General features: G+C 33.1%; 1 protein-coding gene across 1 annotated transcript in view; it reads left to right on the forward strand.

The window, feature by feature from the left end:
* The window catches only part of Wnt5 (Wnt oncogene analog 5), a 228,504-nt gene that overhangs the window by 146,589 nt on the left and 69,360 nt on the right, over positions 1 to 12,555 (forward strand). The window lies entirely within an intron of this gene.

The following is a 12,555-nucleotide window of genomic DNA, read 5'->3' on the forward strand; positions in this document are numbered from 1 at the left end:
CACTTGTGCACCCAACAAGCAAATAGAAAAAGAATATTGAAAATATGACAGTTGTTTACAAATGTCATTCCCAATGCTAATGCAATAGCAATGTGACATTCGTTAATAAATGGAAATCTTAATAATAAAATGCTAAAATACAAAAAAAGATTGAAATCAATATATTTGCTTACAAGATAAAAATCAAATAAACCAACTGAATTTCATAGTACATCAGAGAAATATGCAGTCATTCTCACTAGAGCACACAAAACCATACCAATATTCTTTAAAAAGAAAAAATGAAATAATAATGTTTATATCATGCATTAATTGAAATCCTATCTATTTGTATATGGATTCGAATTTGAGTTTGATTATTTTCTTTCATTTCATTTTTTTTTTGGAAGGGGATGAAGAATGTTAAAAGGAAAGGGACAATAGATTTCTATAGAGATTTTACTAGCAGATACATGGTTTATACTGTTTGGTTTGTTTGTTTTTTTCTTTTTTTTTGACTTTGATATCTATTGTATGGAAAATCAACCATCAAAGAAGTCAATTCACATGTAAAGTTAGATGAAAATTGATGATGATCACAATGTGTGTTAGAATAAAGAGAAATTGAATAGAAAAATGATTCAAACACATAATGGTCGACTTAGGAAAATGAAAATATATTTACTAAGTAAAACAAGTATTAGAGCCGAATCTTATATACCCTTCAAAGTATACTTTAGCTCTTTCCGGTTTAGTGGTCACTTTACTAACCACCTTTTCTAGAGTCTTTAAACAATTTTTAATGGCATCTATTGGTATTTCGCTAAACTATTAAATCTTTTTAAGTCACAAAAATATTTCCGTCAGGTTGCTCTGGTTAGATTAATATATTAATTTGGAAATATTGTAAACCGCAGTTTTTCTAAGGGGTTTTCTCGCATTCAATAAAAAAGGTCAGATTGTTTATTATTCATCAAATTCAGAGTTACCTTGTTATTTAGTGTTTGTTTGATTGGCTTGGGCTAAAAAAGTAATATTTTATACTATACTGTTTGATAAATAGCGTAAGGAATAGAGTGGTTAGATTACTAACCACCGTGATTGAAATGGGTTTTATACAGTGTGTTTCTCTACATAATATTATGTTATTTTTCAAGGATGCCGCTTTTACTCAATGAACATTAAATTGAAGATATCTTGCTCGAATGTATATTTTCGGATGGAATTGTGTCTGAACCCGATGAAGAAGATAAGTATTAGGAGCAAGTCGATCTGATGATGGTGCTTAAAGACACTTTCGGGGATCCAGACAAAATATGATGGAGATTTTGATTCGGATGATGACATACCTCTTCAAAATTTGGCCAGTACTTCTGCTGTGGTGGAACCAAAATGGTGAAAAATTGTCAATTGGAAGAGCTCGTTGATTACATATAATGTGGGGGTATACCAAATGATATAAAGAATCTCACCTGCACAGCTATTTGTACAGAAAATTTTGTCAAAATGATAAGTTTTCAAATAAATTTATACGCTACGAAAATGGTGGTTAATAAACTAACCACCTTATTCCATAAAAACCTTTAACTGTATTTTTATTTTTTCTTATTTTTCATAATGTATGAACCCTAATTAAAGTAAAAATGCAATTGTTTCGATTAAAAACTTATACATATAAAACTGTGGCTGCAAAAGTTAAGATAAAGATTGAAAACAAATTTTGGATTAAAAATTTTTCTTGAAATTTTTTATTTTTTTTTAATTTTTTCAGTTTAAAAAATATTTATCCCGATTTTGACCCATTGTCGGTCCGATTTTCTATGGCGTTGTATACGTTGTTGGAAAGGTCTTTGAGATGTCTATCACTAGATATTTATACTATCCATGTTAATGACTTAGCAATACATATATAGAATAAAAATAGGAAAACAATCTAGGTAGTCTTGGGTTTTTGCTTATATCTCAGCCATTTGTGGGTCGATTTTCCAGAATTTAAATAGCAACTGAACCGAGACTATAGGCGATATACTGATATATCAATCATGTATTTAAGTTATTGGGAGTCTTCGGAATGCTGATTTCAACACACAGACGGGCATATCTATATCAATTGCTATCTATAATGATCCCGAATATATACACTTACAAACGGTGAAGAGTAAAAAAAGTCTAATATTAAGAGAACTTGAAAAGTGAAAAGGTGGTTATAAAACAATGAGGATGTAAAACTGGGCTAGGCAGACTTTTATAATCTTGGTATTAGCTTGCATAAGCCTAGGCGAAATACTAAATTTCTTTATAGAAACTAAGAAATAATCTTTTATGCTTTGATTTTATGACAGTAACTTGCTTAATTTCTTTAAAAAATTTAAGCCACAATCTTTACCTATTGTACAGTCCAATGGCAACTTCAATCACAAGGTCTGCTTATAGGGTATATTCATAAAAAATTTATTAAATAAATAAAAATCGAAATAACAAAAACCAAAGTAAAACCTTTTAAGGGAATTATACGATAAATATGTATAGATATGTTTTAAGGATATAAAATATTTGTTTATTATAACAAAAACACAGCTGTGACCAGTGTGACATACATGGTTAATGTATATATATTACCAGAACTTTGCAATCTTTGCCATCTATTCTAAGTATTCTATTCGACTACATTCAGTTTCCTTTTCATTTTATGCAAATAATCTTTAAACAATCATCACTTGATAACTACATAAATACATGCCAGTACAATTTTGCTAACAATCTTTCAACAAACAACAAATGCCAATGAGTATAATTCAATCAATGAGCAAATCAAAAGAATAGTAAAGTTTGGTACAAATTTCTAAACGAGTTGAAGAATAACACCGCGCTACAGTCAATTGTACACATGAGCAAATCGATTCTAATGTAAGTAAAAGTAGAGAAAGTCCATTTAAAAGACATCTGACCCGATCATGAAAAACAGTGCAAGTATGCATTATCTTTACTTTCCTTCATATATCGATTTTCCATGTGCAGGGCAAAAATATTAAAATTGTTACTGGGTGTAATAATTGCAATCCATTTTTCATGTTGTTAAGGATTTTTGATTATTTTTGTAAATGATTTTAAGTGGTAGGCGAGCCAGTATTAGGAATATTATTTGCTTTTAACTCTACTGGATATTTATCATATCAACATTGTTTTGATTTGACTAAGTCTGAATGTAATTTTTCATTTTGTAGTTTATGAGTTCTAGTGAAAAATCTTTAAACAAAAATATCCTACAGGTTTAAATCTACATACCAGAGCACTTGCATATGAATTTTGCAAAAGTTTAAGGACTATCCAGAACATATCGTCTTTGCGGTTGGAGAAAGCGTAATGAGTTTATTTAAATTTTTTTAGGAAACCAGAAAAAAAAACTGAACTAGAACTGAACTAGAACTGAACTAGAACTGAACTAGAACTGAACTAGAACTGAACTAGAACTGAACTAGAACTGAACTAGAACTGAACTAGAACTGAACTAGAACTGAACTAGAACTGAACTAGAACTGAACTAGAACTGAACTAGAACTGAACTAGAACTGAACTAGAACTGAACTAGAACTGAACTAGAACTGAACTAGAACTGAACTAGAACTGAACTAGAACTGAACTAGAACTGAACTAGAACTGAACTAGAACTGAACTAGAACTGAACTAGAACTGAACTAGAACTGAACTAGAACTGAACTAGAACTGAACTAGAACTGAACTAGAACTGAACTAGAACTGAACTAGAACTGAACTACAACTGAACTAGAACTGAACTAGAACTGAACTAGAACTGAACTAGAACTGAACTAGAACTGAACTAGAACTGAACTAGAACTGAACTAGAACTGAACTAGAACTGAACTAGAACTGAACTAGAACTGAACTAGAACTGAACTAGAACTGAACTAGAACTGAACTGAACTAGAACTGAACTGAACTAGAACTGAACTAGAACTGAACTAGAACTGAACTAGAACTGAACTAGAACTGAACTAGAACTGAACTAGAACTGAACTAGAACTGAACTAGAACTGAACTAGAACTGAACTAGAACTGAACTAGAACTGAACTAGAACTGAACTAGAACTGAACTAGAACTGAACTAGAACTGAACTAGAACTGAACTAGAACTGAACTAGAACTGAACTAGAACTGAACTAGAACTGAACTAGAACTGAACTAGAACTGAACTAGAACTGAACTAGAACTGAACTAGAACTGAACTAGAACTGAACTAGAACTGAACTAGAACTGAACTAGAACTGAACTAGAACTGAACTAGAACTGAACTAGAACTGAACTAGAACTGAACTAGAACTGAACTAGAACTGAACTAGAACTGAACTAGAACTGAACTAGAACTGAACTAGAACTGAACTAGAACTGAACTAGAACTGAACTAGAACTGAACTAGAACTGAACTAGAACTGAACTAGAACTGAACTAGAACTGAACTAGAACTGAACTAGAACTGAACTAGAACTGAACTAGAACTGAACTAGAACTGAACTAGAACTGAACTAGAACTTAACTAGAACTGAACTAGAACTGAACTAGAACTGAACTAGAACTGAACTAGAACTGAACTAGAACTGAACTACAACTGAACTACAACTGAACTACAACTGAACTAGAACTGAACTAGAACTGAACTAGAACTGAACTAGAACTGAACTACAACTGAACTACAACTGAACTAGAACTGAACTAGAACTGAACTAGAACTGAACTAGAACTGAACTAGAACTGAACTAGAACTGAACTAGAACTGAACTAGAACTGAACTAGAACTGAACTAGAACTGAACTAGAACTGAACTAGAACTGAACTAGAACTAGAACTGAACTAGAACTGAACTAGAACTGAACTAGAACTGAACTAGAACTGAACTAGAACTGAACTAGAACTGAACTAGAACTGAACTAGAACTGAACTAGAACTGAACTAGAACTGAACTAGAACTGAACTAGAACTGAACTAGAACTGAACTAGAACTGAACTAGAACTGAACTAGAACTGAACTAGAACTGAACTAGAATTATTAAAGTCTTTAATTTTACTTTGCTTTAAACACCGCACAGTCAATTCCTAAAATCTTCATCAATGATAAATTTACCAAAAACCAACTCAAATGTTTTTACTATCGCTTAACTAAGCGCTGTATGTTGTGGTTTACATTTGATTAAGTTGTAAACGAAATTATACATGTAACCAAACATTAGCTGTATACTTTATAAATGATTGATTTTATCATAATTTGTAAAATTTTGTAAATCATGACAACATTTAAAATGATTAAGTTGTCACATGAATAAGCAGAAGCACCTACCCACCACACATCATCACTCAAATTCTTAATCGATTAGCGATTTTGTACAAATTTCTAACACAAAATTACTAAAAGTTCACATACATTTGTCGACTGTAGTTACAAATGATTGATGGTATATAGCAACCTGTTGGTTTCTATTTTCGTCTTGCTGCTTTTTTGTTGAATATCAAATTTGTGAGTGCTTAGAAAATTTGATACAAATCATTTAACTGTCACCATCAAATGACAATTCATCATAAGAGGGAAGAGCAAAGCGAAAGAACAAAGTATGATGGAATATGAATTGCGTTTTATTTTTTTAGTTTGGGGTGAAATTGAACCACCCCAAAGTAGAATTTCTTTTTGTGTTTTGCTCATTTTTTCAATTTACTTTTAGCTTATTATTACTCATGCACATTTGTATAAGCGGCTTAAATAAAGTTTTTCATTAAAATTTGTTCAACCGCATAAATATAAGTCAAAATCAATGTCATTATGGTTTTGGCCAACTACTTATGTTTGTGTGCTGCTGAGTTACCAAGTAGACGATGATAGTTTCATATAGTAACTGATATCAACCTGGTTTACGTTTTGTTATAAATAATGCGAGCACTGTTGCAAATTTATTATGAAAAGTGTAACTGGCTGATTGCCCTTTTTCCTCGCATTCGTTCCAGTTCATGGTATTGTTTTGATGATGTTTCTTCCCACATCACTAAACATAAGTAGACAGTTGTTATAATATGAAAAATTTCCTTTGTATTTTTTGCTTCCGACAATTGTCTTCATATCTTTTAATACGCCTTAAAGTTTTCAACTTTATTTCCATTCATGTTTATTTTTTTCATATTTTTTTATTGAAAGGAAAACTTTGTATATTATACAGCATTTACGATTATTATGATGATATGACGCATTTACTGTTTGGGAAATGTGAAAGAAGAAAACTTCTAACTCCTAAACATAAAAGTCAAGTGTGTCTGTCTATTGTGCAACATACGACTGTTCGGACAGTAAATGTATCATCCACATTTACTCGAATACAAAAAGGAGTGGTATGTTTTTACTTTCTTTTAGGAAAAGTTTTCTAAAGCGTAAAAATTATGCTTATTATTCTAAAACCCCCACAAAAAATAACTTTGAAAAATATTTCCTCTTCACTTATGTAAATTATGTTTAGGAAATATGCCAAGATTTTCTTTATTATTATTACAGAAAATTGGAAACGGAAGCGAGGTTGTTGTTTACTAAGTAGTCAATGTTACCAGTTGTTTATTTAGTTATTTGAGGGGTGGAAAAAGGTTTCCTTCGATATTGGTCAAATTTGTTAGAATTATACTTTACAATGGCAGTTCATATTTTATACGGCCAATTTTATAAATCATCACTAAATTAGATTTGCTTGGTACTGGGAGACATTCACGAGCATGATGTAACCCTCATATATTTTTCAATATAATGAGTTGAATTTAAATTTTAATATGGAATTTACTTACAGAAATTGTTTCAAAAAAAACTGAAGCCATAACAAATATTTGAAAAGCTACATAAACAACTCTCCAGAAAATATGCAATTTAGAAACAATGTTTCGTTAAACAAAGATTCTGCCGAAAGAATCGTAATTTTATTTCATTTCTGGTTCAGTTCAGTTCTAGTTCAGTTCTAGTTCAGTTCTAGTTCAGTTCTAGTTCAGTTCTAGTTCAGTTCTAGTTCAGTTCTAGTTCAGTTCTAGTTCAGTTCTAGTTCAGTTCTAGTTCAGTTCTAGTTCAGTTCTAGTTCAGTTCTAGTTCAGTTCTAGTTCAGTTCTAGTTCAGTTCTAGTTCAGTTCTAGTTCAGTTCTAGTTCAGTTCTAGTTCAGTTCTAGTTCAGTTCTAGTTCAGTTCTAGTTCAGTTCTAGTTCAGTTCTAGTTCAGTTCTAGTTCAGTTCTAGTTCAGTTCTAGTTCAGTTCTAGTTCTGTTCTAGTTCTGTTCTAGTTCTGTTCTAGTTCTGTTCTAGTTCTGTTCTAGTTCTGTTCTAGTTCTGTTCTAGTTCTGTTCTAGTTCTGTTCTAGTTCTGTTCTAGTTCTGTTCTAGTTCTGTTCTAGTTCTGTTCTAGTTCTGTTCTAGTTCTGTTCTAGTTCTGTTCTAGTTCTAGTTCTGTTCTAGTTCTGTTCTAGTTCTGTTCTAGTTCTGTTCTAGTTCTGTTCTAGTTCTGTTCTAGTTCTGTTCTAGTTCTGTTCTAGTTCTGTTCTAGTTCTGTTCTAGTTCTGTTCTAGTTCTGTTCTAGTTCTGTTCTAGTTCTGTTCTAGTTCTGTTCTAGTTCTGTTCTAGTTCTGTTCTAGTTCTGTTCTAGTTCTGTTCTAGTTCTGTTCTAGTTCTGTTCTAGTTCTGTTCTAGTTCTGTTCTAGTTCTGTTCTAGTTCTGTTCTAGTTCTGTTCTAGTTCTGTTCTAGTTCTGTTCTAGTTCTGTTCTAGTTCTGTTCTAGTTCTGTTCTAGTTCTGTTCTAGTTCTGTTCTAGTTCTGTTCTAGTTCTGTTCTAGTTCTGTTCTAGTTCTGTTCTAGTTCTGTTCTAGTTCTGTTCTAGTTCTGTTCTAGTTCTGTTCTAGTTCTGTTCTAGTTCTGTTCTAGTTCTGTTCTAGTTCTGTTCTAGTTCTGTTCTAGTTCTGTTCTAGTTCTGTTCTAGTTCTGTTCTAGTTCTGTTCTAGTTCTGTTCTAGTTCTGTTCTAGTTCTGTTCTAGTTCTGTTCTAGTTCAGTTCTAGTTCAGTTCTAGTTCAGTTCTAGTTCAGTTCTAGTTCAGTTCTAGTTCAGTTCTAGTTCAGTTCTAGTTCAGTTCTAGTTCAGTTCTAGTTCAGTTCTAGTTCAGTTCTAGTTCAGTTCTAGTTCAGTTCTAGTTCAGTTCTAGTTCAGTTCTAGTTCAGTTCTAGTTCAGTTCTAGTTCAGTTCTAGTTCAGTTCTAGTTCAGTTCTAGTTCAGTTCTAGTTCAGTTCTAGTTCAGTTCTAGTTCAGTTCTAGTTCAGTTCTAGTTCAGTTCTAGTTCAGTTCTAGTTCAGTTCTAGTTCAGTTCTAGTTCAGTTCTAGTTCAGTTCTAGTTCAGTTCTAGTTCAGTTCTAGTTCAGTTCTAGTTCAGTTCTAGTTCAGTTCTAGTTCAGTTCTAGTTCAGTTCTAGTTCAGTTCTAGTTCAGTTCTAGTTCAGTTCTAGTTCAGTTCTAGTTCAGTTCTAGTTCAGTTCTAGTTCAGTTCTAGTTCAGTTCTAGTTCAGTTCTAGTTCAGTTCTAGTTCAGTTCTAGTTCAGTTCTAGTTCAGTTCTAGTTCAGTTCTAGTTCAGTTCTAGTTCAGTTCTAGTTCAGTTCTAGTTCAGTTCTAGTTCAGTTCTAGTTCAGTTCTAGTTCAGTTCTAGTTCAGTTCTAGTTCAGTTCTAGTTCAGTTCTAGTTCAGTTCTAGTTCAGTTCTAGTTCAGTTCTAGTTCAGTTCTAGTTCAGTTCTAGTTCAGTTCTAGTTCAGTTCTAGTTCAGTTCTAGTTCAGTTCTAGTTCAGTTCTAGTTCAGTTCTAGTTCAGTTCTAGTTCAGTTCTAGTTCAGTTCTAGTTCAGTTCTAGTTCAGTTCTAGTTCAGTTCTAGTTCAGTTCTAGTTCAGTTCTAGTTCAGTTCTAGTTCAGTTCTAGTTCAGTTCTAGTTCAGTTCTAGTTCAGTTCTAGTTCAGTTCTAGTTCAGTTCTAGTTCAGTTCTAGTTCAGTTCTAGTTCAGTTCTAGTTCAGTTCTAGTTCAGTTCTAGTTCAGTTCTAGTTCAGTTCTAGTTCAGTTCTAGTTCAGTTCTAGTTCAGTTCTAGTTCAGTTCTAGTTCAGTTCTAGTTCAGTTCTAGTTCAGTTCTAGTTCAGTTCTAGTTCAGTTCTAGTTCAGTTCTAGTTCAGTTCTAGTTCAGTTCTAGTTCAGTTCTAGTTCAGTTCTAGTTCAGTTCTAGTTCAGTTCTAGTTCAGTTCTAGTTCAGTTCTAGTTCAGTTCTAGTTCAGTTCTAGTTCAGTTCTAGTTCAGTTCTAGTTCAGTTCTAGTTCAGTTCTAGTTCAGTTCTAGTTCAGTTCTAGTTCAGTTCTAGTTCAGTTCTAGTTCAGTTCTAGTTCAGTTCTAGTTCAGTTCTAGTTCAGTTCTAGTTCAGTTCTAGTTCAGTTCTAGTTCAGTTCTAGTTCAGTTCTAGTTCAGTTCTAGTTCAGTTCTAGTTCAGTTCTAGTTCAGTTCTAGTTCAGTTCTAGTTCAGTTCTAGTTCAGTTCTAGTTCAGTTCTAGTTCAGTTCTAGTTCAGTTCTAGTTCAGTTCTAGTTCAGTTCTAGTTCAGTTCTAGTTCAGTTCTAGTTCAGTTCTAGTTCAGTTCTAGTTCAGTTCTAGTTCAGTTCTAGTTCAGTTCTAGTTCAGTTCTAGTTCAGTTCTAGTTCAGTTCTAGTTCAGTTCTAGTTCAGTTCTAGTTCAGTTCTAGTTCAGTTCTAGTTCAGTTCTAGTTCAGTTCTAGTTCAGTTCTAGTTCAGTTCTAGTTCAGTTCTAGTTCAGTTCTAGTTCAGTTCTAGTTCAGTTCTAGTTCAGTTCTAGTTCAGTTCTAGTTCAGTTCTAGTTCAGTTCTAGTTCAGTTCTAGTTCAGTTCTAGTTCAGTTCTAGTTCAGTTCTAGTTCAGTTCTAGTTCAGTTCTAGTTCAGTTCTAGTTCAGTTCTAGTTCAGTTCTAGTTCAGTTCTAGTTCAGTTCTAGTTCAGTTCTAGTTCAGTTCTAGTTCAGTTCTAGTTCAGTTCTAGTTCAGTTCTAGTTCAGTTCTAGTTCAGTTCTAGTTCAGTTCTAGTTCAGTTCTAGTTCAGTTCTAGTTCAGTTCTAGTTCAGTTCTAGTTCAGTTCTAGTTCAGTTCTAGTTCAGTTCTAGTTCAGTTCTAGTTCAGTTCTAGTTCAGTTCTAGTTCAGTTCTAGTTCAGTTCTAGTTCAGTTCTAGTTCAGTTCTAGTTCAGTTCTAGTTCAGTTCTAGTTCAGTTCTAGTTCAGTTCTAGTTCAGTTCTAGTTCAGTTCTAGTTCAGTTCTAGTTCAGTTCTAGTTCAGTTCTAGTTCAGTTCTAGTTCAGTTCTAGTTCAGTTCTAGTTCAGTTCTAGTTCAGTTCTAGTTCAGTTCTAGTTCAGTTCTAGTTCAGTTCTAGTTCAGTTCTAGTTCAGTTCTAGTTCAGTTCTAGTTCAGTTCTAGTTCAGTTCTAGTTCAGTTCTAGTTCAGTTCTAGTTCAGTTCTAGTTCAGTTCTAGTTCAGTTCTAGTTCAGTTCTAGTTCAGTTCTAGTTCAGTTCTAGTTCAGTTCTAGTTCAGTTCTAGTTCAGTTCTAGTTCAGTTCTAGTTCAGTTCTAGTTCAGTTCTAGTTCAGTTCTAGTTCAGTTCTAGTTCAGTTCTAGTTCAGTTCTAGTTCAGTTCTAGTTCAGTTCTAGTTCAGTTCTAGTTCAGTTCTAGTTCAGTTCTAGTTCAGTTCTAGTTCAGTTCTAGTTCAGTTCTAGTTCAGTTCTAGTTCAGTTCTAGTTCAGTTCTAGTTCAGTTCTAGTTCAGTTCTAGTTCAGTTCTAGTTCAGTTCTAGTTCAGTTCTAGTTCAGTTCTAGTTCAGTTCTAGTTCAGTTCTAGTTCAGTTCTAGTTCAGTTCTAGTTCAGTTCTAGTTCAGTTCTAGTTCAGTTCTAGTTCAGTTCTAGTTCAGTTCTAGTTCAGTTCTAGTTCAGTTCTAGTTCAGTTCTAGTTCAGTTCTAGTTCAGTTCTAGTTCAGTTCTAGTTCAGTTCTAGTTCAGTTCTAGTTCAGTTCTAGTTCAGTTCTAGTTCAGTTCTAGTTCAGTTCTAGTTCAGTTCTAGTTCAGTTCTAGTTCAGTTCTAGTTCAGTTCTAGTTCAGTTCTAGTTCAGTTCTAGTTCAGTTCTAGTTCAGTTCTAGTTCAGTTCTAGTTCAGTTCTAGTTCAGTTCTAGTTCAGTTCTAGTTCAGTTCTAGTTCAGTTCTAGTTCAGTTCTAGTTCAGTTCTAGTTCAGTTCTAGTTCAGTTCTAGTTCAGTTCTAGTTCAGTTCTAGTTCAGTTCTAGTTCAGTTCTAGTTCAGTTCTAGTTCAGTTCTAGTTCAGTTCTAGTTCAGTTCTAGTTCAGTTCTAGTTCAGTTCTAGTTCAGTTCTAGTTCAGTTCTAGTTCAGTTCTAGTTCAGTTCTAGTTCAGTTCTAGTTCAGTTCTAGTTCAGTTCTAGTTCAGTTCTAGTTCAGTTCTAGTTCAGTTCTAGTTCAGTTCTAGTTCAGTTCTAGTTCAGTTCTAGTTCAGTTCTAGTTCAGTTCTAGTTCAGTTCAGTTCTAGTTCTAGTTCTAGTTCAGTTCTAGTTCTAGTTCAGTTCTAGTTCAGTTCTAGTTCAGTTCTAGTTCAGTTCTAGTTCAGTTCTAGTTCAGTTCTAGTTCAGTTCTAGTTCAGTTCTAGTTCAGTTCTAGTTCAGTTCTAGTTCAGTTCTAGTTCAGTTTATTAAGTAGCCTTAAAGATATATATCCTGTTGTGGTTATGTATATCTTAAAGTTATTTGTTTAACCTTCATTCCTGTTCTTACGTTTGTGCCGGTGCTATTGGCCCTGAAAAGTTTGTTGTTGACAGTGATATAAAAACTTAAACTTGAAAGCACCCCCAATAAACACCTTTCAACTTTCCGTTATGAAGAATTCTTAAAATAAATACCTAGCCATTACCTTTTAATTACATTTTTCTATAAAACTTTCTCGCATCTTGCAACAGACTGTCTGACCTCTCAACTAATGACGTGTTAATAATGTAAAGATTTTTCACAATGTTTTTCATACTTCAAAGTGCTGCCGAACATAAAAGAAGAAGATGAAGAAAATAAGACGATGTCTACAAGTAAATTATTCATAAAAATTAATTTAGTCTATTAGGCAAGCAAATAGCCTTTAGCTAAACCAAACCAACTTTAGGCCAAACAAAAAAAAAGTCAAAGAAAATAATAAATGTCCTTTCACCAAAATAATCAGAAAAGCGGCAGCAGACGGCGTGGAATAGAAAAAATATAATGTTAATAATAAGAAAGGAAACAGATTCAATATTAATTAAATGTCATTGGCCATTAAAATGAAACCTTTAAGAAAAAGCAGCACAAGTTTGTTGCTTTATAATTTTTCATGGCAACGAAGAAAACTTTATCCTTAGACTTTTAAAAAACTTACTAGGAAGAGCGGAAGAACAGGATATGAAGAGGACAACAAAGTAGGAACTTTATTTAGCTTGAGAATACTTTAGTTGC

This window comes from Calliphora vicina, chromosome 5, assembly GCF_958450345.1.
Source record: "Calliphora vicina chromosome 5, idCalVici1.1, whole genome shotgun sequence".
NCBI lineage: Eukaryota > Metazoa > Arthropoda > Insecta > Diptera > Calliphoridae > Calliphora > Calliphora vicina.